Source organism: Coptis chinensis, chromosome 3 (assembly GCF_015680905.1).
Source record: "Coptis chinensis isolate HL-2020 chromosome 3, ASM1568090v1, whole genome shotgun sequence".
NCBI classification, from domain to species: Eukaryota; Viridiplantae; Streptophyta; class Magnoliopsida; order Ranunculales; family Ranunculaceae; genus Coptis; species Coptis chinensis.
Window position 1 is genome coordinate 85917594 of NC_141458.1, and position 13117 is coordinate 85930710.

The window sequence follows — 13117 nt, forward strand, 5'->3', positions numbered from 1 at the left end:
TCATTTCTCTATTTTTTTTTTTTTTTTTTCCTGTTAACACATTCATTCTGCAATTACTAGTACTAGTAACATACGTAACAAATAAATAAATAACAAAAACAAAACAACATGCCCCAAGTATATGACAATAACTGCAAACTCATGCACCTAACATGCACTACAAACTCAATACCATATGACAATAATTGTATAAGAATAGCACTACAACATCCCAAACAACATAAAAATACTTAAAACACTACTGCAGTAAAGTAGTAGAAGAACACAAACAACATAAAAATATATTACTAGAATAACATAGGACCATAGGACCCAAAAGTACCTAACAACATCCCATCAAAAAGTAAAAACAACCTATGAACCATACAAAATACCCAATCAAGCACTCCAACACTTCAGTCATGGTTTCCAAACTTTAGTAGGTTGTGAAGCTCCACCAGTGCATGATGCTTGAGTTGATGTCATTCCTTGTTGATTCCTTCTCTTTGGTGGAGGAGGCATAGGTGGCATGCCAGGTATGTTCAAAATAGTTCTTCCTTACTCTACATCAGTGCATGAGGCTTGAGCTTGTGACATTGTAGCATGTGAAGTCTATGATTATGAAGCATTTCCCCTTCTTCGACCACCCATTCCTCTACCTCTACTCTAAGTTGGAACATCCCCACCACTTCATGTTTCTGTCTCACCTTGACTCTAATTTTGAACACCCCCGCCGCTTCCTATTTCTATCTCACCTTGACTTCAAGTTTGAACACCCCTTCATCTCCCTCTCCCTCTCCCTCTTCCTCTTCCTCTCCCTCTCCCTCTTCCTGGCTCACCTTCACTCTGGCTTTCAAAAATTTGGTCTTCACTCTGGTATTCACCCCTTCCTCTCCCTCTTCCTCTCCCTCTCCCTCTTCCTGGCTCACCTTCACTCTATCTTTCAAAAACTTGGTTTTCACTTTGGCATTCAACACTCCTTCCCCTTCCCCATTCCTCTTCTACCACCCCTTCCTCTCCCTCTCCTTCTCCCTCTCCCTCTCCCTCTCCCACCTTCACCTTCAAGAACTTGAGATCTAGTTTCAGGATTGAATGGTCTTTAAAGAAAAGGATTCTTTTGTACTCTAGTTCTTGGTCCCCCACCTCTTCTTTTGTTCTTCCAACTTGGGCTCCAGTTTGAGCATTAATGGCATCATTGCCACCAACTGGTCCACCTTGACAGCCCCTAATATTGTGGCCATGCTCTCCACACCCAGAACATTTTTTCCTATTTTCATCATCACCCATTTTTTGTTAACTCGAGGTCTCCCTGGTTGTCTGGTTCTGATTGGTGGGTAGACCTAATCTGTTTATGTAGGCTGTACCAAAAATAAACATATAAACCAATCAAACATTGTAGGGTACAAGTATAAACATTGTAGCAAACAACTATAAATATTGTAGGGTACTCGCTATCTGCCATTCATCCTCATGCAAGTATGGTGTTATATGTTCACTACAAGCAGCTTTGTATGTTTTTACAGTAAAATAAGGACTACGTAACCTATATAAAGTAGAACTTCAATTAACCCAATTAAATTGAATAAATTAAATTGAAAACTTGAATTGAAAGTTTAATTAAAACTTACTGAGCTATTAGAAATCTCCTTGGCTTGATCACAGCCACAACATGAATGTAAGGAATCCCTGTAACTTGCCATTCATTACAGTCACAAGTCCTATTAATTGAACTTACATTCCACCAAACACCACTTGTAAGCATCACTAGGTAAGTATTGTTATCTGAAGGACTGACATGATAAGGGCCAATTTGATCTTCTCTTTTTCTGAGGATATTCTTAACCCTAGGCACCAACTCATCCTCACTCCAACTCTCACATTTCTCCTTTCTATCATATAACAACTTCATCTGCAAAACCATAATAGCCGACACCATCTTAACAATTGGCTTATCCCCAGCTTCTAAGATATAACTATTCCAAGCTTCAATGAAGTTTTTTGAAAGGTGATCTGACTTACTAGTTGCATCAAACTAAGATCTTGCCCAAAGAGAAGGGTGTTCACTTATCAAATACTCTGTTGCCTTGTCATCTCTTTTAGTAACTTTATCCAGAAGCTTCACAAACTCTGATGGTGAGAAAGTCTTTGCAGCATTCCATGATTTAAGTTCCAGGCCTTTAAACTTGCTTTTCATGTTCTTCATCATGTGTCTAAAGTAGAACCTTTGGTTGCAATCAGGGAAATGAGTTGCAACTGCATTAATCAACCCTTTCTGCCTATCAGAAATAATGGTTAATTTTGCAAGGTGTCTACTAATATGTGGATCCATAATATCCAAGAAATGTGTCCATGTTTCTGTGTTCTCTGAACCATATATATAGAATGCTAGAGGAAACAACCCATTGTTACCATCTAGTGCAATAATTGACAGACAAACACGCCCCCATACCTCCCTTTCAGAAAACACCCATCAAGTCCTATGAGAGGTCTTCACCCTAGTATGAATCCATCTATACATACCTTGAAAGATATACAACAACATTCAAAACTCTTATAGTTTTGATGGAAACTATTTTGCAATACTTCCAGGGTCAGAAACTAGCAGTTGCTTACACATCTCAGGTACTTTAGCTTATGACAAATCATAATTACTATGTATCATCTCCATGGCTAGGTTCCATGCATTTCTCTAAGCCTGCCAGTACTTTATCCTCACCTGAAATCTAGTCAATATTATTGACTTGATATCCTTAGCTTTAAAACTCTCATGATGCATCCTCATATCTGTCACACCCCGAATTTCGACAAAATCAGAAAAACAATATTTGTTCCTGACTCTTCGATTTTCGAGGTGTGATGCACTCTCTACTTCCAAAAACCCATAACCTGTTTAATTATTCCAATAATTTGAAACCAATAAAAAAAAATTAAATAAACAAAAGTCATCTTCATTACAAAAATTCACAAATATGATTAAGTTATAAATTTCTTTTCAACAACTCTTTAATTATAATTACAACTGAAAATACAAAAACATTGTCTCAATTGAAAATCTATTGCACCTCAAGGGAAAACAAAATATATCCTATAATGAGACGCTAATGCGAACCACAAGCAGCATCAACCTTCTTCAACACAAATCCTGTCAAGACTTATCAACTGTGTTCATTTTATAAACACACCCGATAAGCAAACATGCAAATCGGGTCAGCATTATAAACAATGCTGGTATGAGTAACCCTAAAATACAAATCATACTTATACATATATATACACAATCAATAAGGCAATTAGTTCCTCCACCGAGGTGCCTTAACATCCAACGAGTAATACAATATTCTTAAATACAATAATTAAGGCAGGTAGTTCCTCTACTGAGGCGCCTTAGCTTCCAATGCAACAATAATAAGGCATTTAGTTCCTCCACCGAGGCGCCTTAGCTTCAAACCATACTAGATCCACTGCATCTAATAATAAAATAACAAAACTAAAACTTACTCTATACTTAAACTGGTGTAGGCCTAATCACAGAGTGGGTCACACCTACATAAATAATCAATTCAACCCACCCTTCTGCAAAACCATTGTGAATGAAACACAAATTACAATAAATTGTTTATTATAGATTTAACGTACATTTTGATATATCATCACAATTATTGTTTAGAGTTTCTTCAAGTGCCTCTAGAATCACGTCGTCTCTATGTCTTACCTAGTTTCCCTGGCTACCACAATCGCTTTCCAATGCCGAATATGTACATCCACATGTCTCCCCTCACATAATGAACCACTTCGTGCGTAGTTACCCTAAGCGGGATATCGCATACCAGGTAACCCCCACACGAACGTCATTATGTGGGTATTGCCACTATTCGGCATAAAATATCGCTCGCCTCGTTCTAATTTTGCGAACGAGAAAATCAAACCACTATTCGGCTACGATTGCCCTACACAAACACAAGGGTCAATCAACATCACATACACCCTACACAAGGGCCAATCATATCACATACGCCCTACACAAGGGCCAAATCACATGAGTTGTGGTAGCTAGGTTCTAGGATTTTCGTTACGACGTAATTTATTCAAATATCATACATTGGTATATCATAACCATATCACTCTATCACATGCCAAATAAATTATTGCACTAAGCCACATTATTTGGAAATATCACAATACCTCTTATTTTCATTCTTTCACGTGTCAAATAAAATATATTGCACAAAACCATAATCCCTTTGGAAATATCCACAAATATTATAATACCTCATAGTAGCATCTCACAGATATAATGATGGAGCGTTTACATTTATTTCTCAAAAATATCGCATTTAATATATATCCTAACATATCATATCATTTAACAGAACAACAATTTCAACATACCACCTAATGTCACAATTGCTCCAAACGTATCGCATAACATTTTTATAGCGTTTAGAAATATTATGTCTCCTAAAATTTCAATCTCATCACGTGTCAAAAATTACACAATATCAACGTCAAATCTTTCTTAGATAATGACAAACCAGTTTATACATGCTTCCACAACATTCTATCATTTGATTAGTCCATAAAATTTAATATATAAAAAATGTAACACAATAAACAGTCAACAGTCAACGGTCAACAGTCAAATGGCCAAACCCAACAGTCACCAATCCCAAACCGGTGTTCGTCCATACGGGTCCTGATGCAAACCCGTATGTACAACACTTCAACCCATAGTCCTAATCCAACTAACCAAAACAAAACCCAAAACCAAAGCCCAAAAGTCTAAACACTTAAAGACCCAATTGGACCCATTTTAAGTCATATGGACCGGTCCAAAACAAAAATAGAAACTGGTCCAAACAAAAGACATTATTCCGGCCCAAAGAAACAAAACTAATGTGGTACGGTCCAAAAACAACTAATAGGTTTCAACCCAACCAAACAAAACTAAAATTTCGGCCCAAGGCCTAACTAAGAGGTCGTCTTCCTCACCTCACCAGCAGCTCTCCTCCACCACCAGCCACCATGAGTTCTCCTTTTCCTCCACTTTCATCCCAGTGGTTTTCCTCCCTGCGAAAAACCCTCACACTTTAACAAACACAAAAACCCCATACATTACATCGATCCCCTTCCTCCAAACTAGATCGGGATCGCCATTAATGAATTTTTGAGCTTCAACAGCACCTCTGCCAACCACCAACCACCACCAAATAGTTCGGTTTTGATCCCCATCAAAAACCAAACCTTTGGGTATAATCAAAACCAATATCCTCACTCCTCACAAAACTCTGTCTCGACGCCATTAACGCCTCCAACCTTTAACAGCACCCACCCAATCAACCCCCATTACCACCAATCATAATCCAACCAGCACAACCATATAATAAACATAATAAAAGTTCAAACAATATAAAGAGGGCGATTTTTCTATTCTCTGGGATTGCGCAGCCATTAACTTCTTCAGAGTTCCAACAGTCCAATAATTTCAATAATTAAGGAAAACAATATATAACCTTTAACTAGTTCAGCAATTCGGCAAGTTTAACAATTCAGCAGGATAAGAAAAATATCGAAAGAAGAATAGGCAACATAAAGAAACTGAGCCGGAAAAACTTTGACAGTACAGCTTTTTTCGTAGGTTTGGTGAAATAGATTTAAAAAATATAATCACTCACCTCTAGTATCGCGAAAAAGAGTATTTAGCATATGAAAGAAAACCGATCCCAAGCTAACTAGAAGACGCACGATCCGTGTCTCCGTTCTTCTTTGTTTTAGCTCGTGTGTGTAGTTTATGTTTTTAAGAAAAACCTTATTTTTCTGAAAACCTTGAATTTATGATAAATCCTTCCATATTTTCTCCCCTAGATTACGAAATTATTCTCCCCATATTTTCTTATTAATAAAATCTCTACATCTTATTTTAAAACTTAAAAACTTTCCTATTAAATCATTTTCAAACCAAACAAACTATTTTCCCTCTTTTTCTCTTTCTATCAAAAAGTCAAACCCACATTTACTAGCACGTTGACCATGAAATAAATATCACATTCTTAAATTCTAAATATTGTTACGAAATAATGGAAAAATAATTGGGGTCTTACAATATCATTCTCAACCTAAGCTGCAATCCATGTAGCATTAGCCATTGAATTCTTATATTCAGCATCAGCCTCACAACAAAGATCATCTGTTAAACCTCTGAGCTTCATGGTGTGGCTATCTGTCATTATTCTGACATAAACCCTCCAACCACATGGTTGTTTGCCTTTGTTCACACAAACACCTTCAATCATATTGCTATCATTTCTCTTGAACCAAATCACAAACTTATTCTTGATAGCATATATTCTGAGGTAATCTCTACATTCATATCTATCCTTCCATTTTTTACCCACATATAGGTTAGGCCTATGTTCCTCAGCAGCCACACCCCCATCAGTTGGTATCTCAAATGTATTATGAACTACTTGACTTAGTAAACCATCATTTACAGGCACTTCATTCTCATCTTGTTATCTACTACAAGCTTCATTCTCATCTACCAAACCTACATAACCTTCACCATCATTACCAGAATTCTCATCCCCTGGCTCATATTCCTCATCAGATGAACTTGAAAATATATCATCTGCATCAATTTGTTCAACATTTATCTTTTTCTTCCTATGAAACTTACCAGCTACAAACAAACATAAGTTAGGGTTAAAAATGATGTACAACCAACAAACAAATTAAGGTTAAAATTAGTCTCAAAATAAAATTAATAAGGGTAAGAAACTCACAAGCAGTAGGTAAATCATCATTGTTCAAATCAGGAGGTAAACCATCATTTTGTGTCCTTCTTTCTGTATGGATATACTTCCCCTTCCTTTGTCTCTCTGAAGAAATATTTTGTGTCCTTTCCTTAGGTTTGTCAAGACTTGTTTTATTGTGGTCCCCCTCATGTGGTTCTTGTTCCCCTCTATCTAAAGGTCATGTTTTATATATTAAAAGTTTGGGCCTTTGGGAACTTTTATTGGTCAACTTCTCAAGTTTGTCATATACTTCCACCTCAAGCCACTCATCTACGTCAAACACTTCTCCCATTTTGTATGTTCTACCCTCATGCATAGGCATGCTTGCCCCACTTTCATCCCCTTCCCCTTCTTCTTCTTCCATATTATACAAGTTTTCTTCATTATCACCCCAGAAACCCCTTTCACTCTCATTACCACTTGAGGGGCTACTATCATTGTGGAAACTCTCCCCATCACTATTACTACTCATAGTTATCATTTCAGTCAGCTTCAAATACAAATGAGTATAACTACGCCTATCATGCTTTGCATGCACCCACATGTATAACAAATCCCCATCAAAAGTTATTTTCCTTACATTTTCACCATCAACCCACTCTATTTCAATTACAGGATCAGAATGACCTGGATCATGGTCTTTGATCCATGCAATCATGTCCATCAAGTTTACAAGATCACCATCCAATAATGAAGAATCAACTACATCCCCACCCACGTTATTGAACACTTTCACACCCTTCTTTGAATATACTCTAAGCTCTCCTCCATAATGAAATCTTAAAGTCCTGAAACCATACTCTACCATTTCTGCAATAATATATATATATATATATATATATATATATATATATATATATATATATATATATATATATATATATATACAAAAGGTTAATTTGTGTAACCCCCCCCCCCCCTAAATATTGTGTAAACCTCCCACATTTACAGCAAATTATACAAATCAAAGTAAAAAATATTATACTTTCATGTATCAAAACATAAAAATAGAAACATGCAAGGGAAAATTGGTTTACAGCAAACTTACTTCACTTGCTGTCGAATCATGTTGCGAAGAGAGAGAAAATAGAATGGAATCAGTAGATCAAACTTCACTTGTCGTCGAATCAAAGTTGGATAGAAGAATTAAGAATGTCATCAACGGAGGTTAAGTACTAGGGTTCAATAAAATTAGAGGGGTTTACTATAATAAAAACCCAAATAGTTTTCCCGCTATTTTAAAGAATAGTTTATGTAATAAAGTGAGAAAACGACAAAAGAAATATTCAAGGGTAATTTAGTCAATGTACATCACTGAGGGGTACTTTTGGTATTAGGTGAAATACTAATAGAACTTGGATGGAAGTCAGACGTAGCGAGGGATAAATCGTGATGTTTACAAATGTAGGGGATTTATTCAGAAGTGGGGGGTTTGGACAAATTTCCCTACTATTTATGAAACCGGTTAACTAAAGCCAAGAATCAGCCGGTTTCAAATGTACCCAGTGGTCTGAACTGGGTCGATTAAAAAAACAGGATTGTAAAACAATGATTGATCGGGATGATGCAACTTTAGTTGCTTCCAATTCAGCCTATACATCGACACAATCCAATATTCCGATAGAGACTAACTTGGCCATGTGAAAGCCTCAAGGTTCATATATGCTCACCAATTAGAAACTAAGTCACGATGTTCATTTTATTTAAGGAACGATCTCGATGATGCCCTTCGTTGGTCAGTTGTGTCATACTGTCACATGAACACAGGACAATACACTGAATACAACACCCGGGACAGAAACTAAATCAAAGAATTTTACTTTAATTTCATTTGGACTGAAGTTGTATATTCGGAACGAATTTCCCCGACTCAATTTTTTTTTTTTTTTTAGATCTGGTAAAATATTTCATTATCAAAAGACCTAAGTCAGGTTACAAGGGGCTCATCTCATCCCCGACTCAATTTTGAGTTGTCTATTTAAGTTTTGTCAATCCTTGTAAATACCCTCCGTTCCACACTACAGTATACGTGTCCACATACCAAGTTGTCCTCTTTCAACTCATCCCACACCATCAGGTCGAACCCACGACCCAACACCCAGGTCGTCCACAGCATCAGTTATAGTCATTTATAGAAGCAAACCAACTAGCGCAATCTTGGAACTCAATAAATACCACAATCATAGAGACATTAACTTTGTAACAGCAGAATAATGGCGAATCATCAAGATAGCACACAAGGTGGATCTACACTTCATAACGGTCCAGAGCAAATATAGAAGGTCAGCTCAAACATCTATAAATAGAGAGAGATGAACAACGTAAGGCTTGATTCAAGTTTACCCCAAGAAACTTGATACGTAGACAACTCTTATCTTAAGAAGAGTGCAGTCATTCCCTATCACCCAAATTATCAAGTCGTTGTCCAGTAAACACCAACATCTGCAATCCTGTTAAACTCTTCACATTGTAATCGGCCAAATGAAAAATCTTGTGAAGCTAATTCACTTTGATTTTACCTCGGAACTTCAATTGTTTTAAAACATATGATTTTAATTTGATTATCATTAAATTTTGGTATAACTGTCATTTAATTTGATCCAGTAACACAAAAGGATAGGAGCAGGCAGCACTCAAGTTCCAAGTCATAACATAGGCATTCCTCTTCAATATCAAGAATGAGAAAAAACTTCAACCATTTAATAAACTAGACTATCCGATCTAAATGCATTGTCTAAGAAGTAAGAACTAATGTATGCAAAACTTTAATTGTAAACAATACTAAATGGGTTTTCTTAGGGGAGGAGCGGTCACTTGAACAATATGGAGTCATCAGATAGGAGCGAAAGACTAATTTCTAAAAATTAATCAAAGATTGATTGTCAATCTCATCTGAACTATGCAATTAATCATCAGTTGCCTCCATTCTTGAATCAGAACAATTGAACTACAACTCACCAAACAATAAAAAGAAAAAAGAAAAAATTGATTAAAAAAAACCTCAGAAGGACGGTGTGAGGGAGTGATATCCTCATTCAAAAATATCAAGCACGTGTCCAGCATAGCGAAAATACCACACCGACCTCTGACTTAGTTCCCTGAACTGCCTTCGGAACGACCTACATCATCAAATCACATCCACGAGCTACGAGATTGTTCTATAACAGACCGACTCGCACATCTTCACACAGAGCGTTCTATATCATGACTCAACATATCTTCTAGAAGCAATCATTGCCAAAGCCTTACTTATACACTCTATTTCCGCAAATTACGAAGCACTGTAACCACTCCCCATCATTTACAGAATTCCTACTAACACCATTCTAATACTCCTTCTCGATCTCAACCATACATTTGTATTTGTCATTACACGTGTTAGATAGGGATCCACTTTCACCAGCTATAAATATCTCTCATATGAACTACGTCAGACCTGATTCTTCTCTCTCCCCATAATCGAGAGATAGATATGTAGGCAGTTCGCTCAACAACAAACTCGATCTTTTCAATATTTAACCTCCTTCTCTTCCCAATCTTGTATGTAAGGGAAGACTAAAACGCTCATTTACATTGGCGCCGTCTGTGGTCTCGATTTCTTGAGAAATCACTTCACAAATCCCAAAACCAATACACAAAATCCTCGAGCCCACGAAGCATGGCAAGCCTCGAAGCTCAAATCCAGAGTTTGGCAGGTTAGTTAGGTACAATGAACGAACACATTACCCTGCTCAGGCAGGAGAATGTTGCTTTGCGTGCACAAGTGGACACGCAAAATGCCCCAGGTGCCATAGCAGAGGACAACATCAACGAAGTAAATCAATAGCTCAACGAGCTTTCACAAAGAACAGATCAAAGTGTAGTCAAGAAAGACGCTTCCCAGATCGTTCAGAAGATGTTAAAAATGTACCGTGCATCCCCTTTAATAGCTGAGGTACATTGTTAAAAACGTATCGTGCATCCCCTTTAACAGCTTGCTTGCATAAAAGCAAGTCCAATAGGAGGGCCATATAGCAACCCAACCACCAAAATGTCATTCCAATAGAACTGCTAAAAGGTATTAAATTTGGAAGCTATCATAAACCCAACCAAAGTTAAGACCTTCGCTAGCAGCTGCCATAATAAGTTTCGAGAGACGGATGACATAGTTTCTGCCATCTGTTGGTTATTTATGTACAGACGGCAAAAACTATATCGTCTGTCTCCCGTTTTAATTAATTTAACTATGTTGTCCGTTACCCGAACTTAGTCCGTTATCCGAACTTAACAGCTGCTAAAAAGTGTGATTGGAATGGTTTTATTATTTTGGGCTACTAAGTATGGTTGGGGATGCTAAAAGCTTATGTGGCACGTTTTAGCAGCCCAATTTAGCATATTGGACTTGCTCTAAATTGAAAACCCACACACCAAAACAATAGCAATGTGGGCCTAAATGTCACAGCCCACGCGCCACTTGATAAACCAATTAGACCTAAGTTTAAAGCCAGCACACCATCTCGCTTCTTAGAGTATTCCCAATCCAAGCACCTTTGAAGGGAAACAAAACAACAACTTGTCACTCTTATTGAGCAAAAAACAATGACTCAATACAAGGGTGACAATTAGAGTAGATTTTAACTAAGTAACAATGAGGGTAACACTTTCTAGATTGTTATTGAGTTGTAAACTTCAGACCAAACATTTCATTCTATACGCACATGTTTTTTTACTCTTTTTTTTTCGTCTTTGTTCAGGTGTTTTTTTGGTGATAGTGAATGTAATAAGCTGTTGATCAAAACTGCAAAACTGCTTATATTGGGAATGCTCTTATGGGTTCTTTTTTCTTACTAGGTAGAGATTCTACCTTCCTATCTGTCATCACTTGTTTAATTGGTTCGTACATTTAGCCTAATCATGGTGGCTGAAATTGTAGTATTAGTGGATGATTACTGCAGGACGAAAAACGGCCGTGAGAGAAGGTTACTTTTTATGAAGCCGGTTAACTAAAGCCAAGAATTAGCCGGTTTCAAATTGACCCAGTGGTCTGAACCGGATCGATTAAAAAAGGTATTTGTTATTGACAGACCATATATTATGTTAGACAGACCCTAAAAAAAACAATTATTACAAGTGTGTCGGTCCCAAAAAGTCCAAAATAAACAATTATTACAAGTGTGTCATTGGTCTCAAAAAATTGAACTCGAAAACCCCCAAGCTTAAACGACTCAACCAGTCGTAGGTCATTTATTGTACAAACCCAACGATAAACAACTCAACTAGGTCGTAGGTCATTTATTGTACAAACCCAACGATATGGCAACAACGTTTGGACTAAGTTCCAAATGACTTGGCCACACCGTTTGGGACCAAACGATGTGCCAACACCAGTTAAGAGGCCAAGAAACAGAATTTTATGTCCCGAACAATAGTCACACCATTGTCATATCATAGGAGATTTAGTTCAAACAAATTGGCCACACCGTTTATCGTAGTGTTACCATACGTTAAGTTTGGAGTTTTCGAATTCAATTTTTTGGAACCGCACACTTATAATAATTGTTTTTTTTTAGAGTTTGCCCAACAAAATATGGGGTCTGTCAGGAATAGGACTTTTAAAAAAACCGGATTGTAAAACCATGATTGATCAGACTGATGCAACTTTAGCTGCATCCAATTCAGCCCATACATCGACACAATCCAAATATCCAATATTCCAATAGAGAACTAACTTGGCCATGTGGAAACAAAAATCGCCGAGATATCCGATTTATATATCTCGGTAAATTGGTACACCGATAATCGAATTTTCTTATATGAGACCAATATTGAACCCTTTTTTTATAATAATCGGAATTTTATGAAAGTTTATATCGCCGATATAAATATTTGGGATAATCGATATATATAGTTGACTTTTGACCAAAAAACCGGATTTCCGATATATCCGAAATACATCGGCGAGATATCCGAGCTGCATCCAATATATCGGTGAGATATCCGATATTTTAGAAACTTTGGACTGGTCGACAAAACCAAATATCCGATATATCTATTCCATATATTAAGAACGAAATTTTGGGCCTTGTGTGGAAGTGCTGTAAATGATCAGGTGCTTAGGGACTTCTACCATTGCAGACTGGAGAGGGTTCTCAAGGTTCATATATACTCACCAATTAGAATTCAGAACCTAAGTCACGATGTTATTTAAGGTACGATCTTAATGATGCCCTTCGTTGGTCAGTTGTGGCGTACTGTCACATGAACACGGGACAATGCATTGAGGCTTCCTAAAAACCTTGGATCAATTGTTGAATTTCCCCGACTCAATCTTGAGTTGTCTATTTAAGTTTGGTCAATCCTGAAACTCT

The 13117-nt window shown here is 37.1% G+C and overlaps 1 non-coding gene across 1 annotated transcript; it reads right to left on the minus strand.

Annotated features, from left to right (window-relative positions):
* Positions 1-9594: 9594 nt before the first annotated feature.
* Positions 9595-9695, minus strand: LOC147511284 (small nucleolar RNA snR60/Z15/Z230/Z193/J17). Its single transcript, XR_015219689.1, has one exon. It is a non-coding gene; the product is annotated as a small nucleolar RNA snR60/Z15/Z230/Z193/J17 (small nucleolar RNA).
* Positions 9696-13117: the final 3422 nt, after the last annotated feature.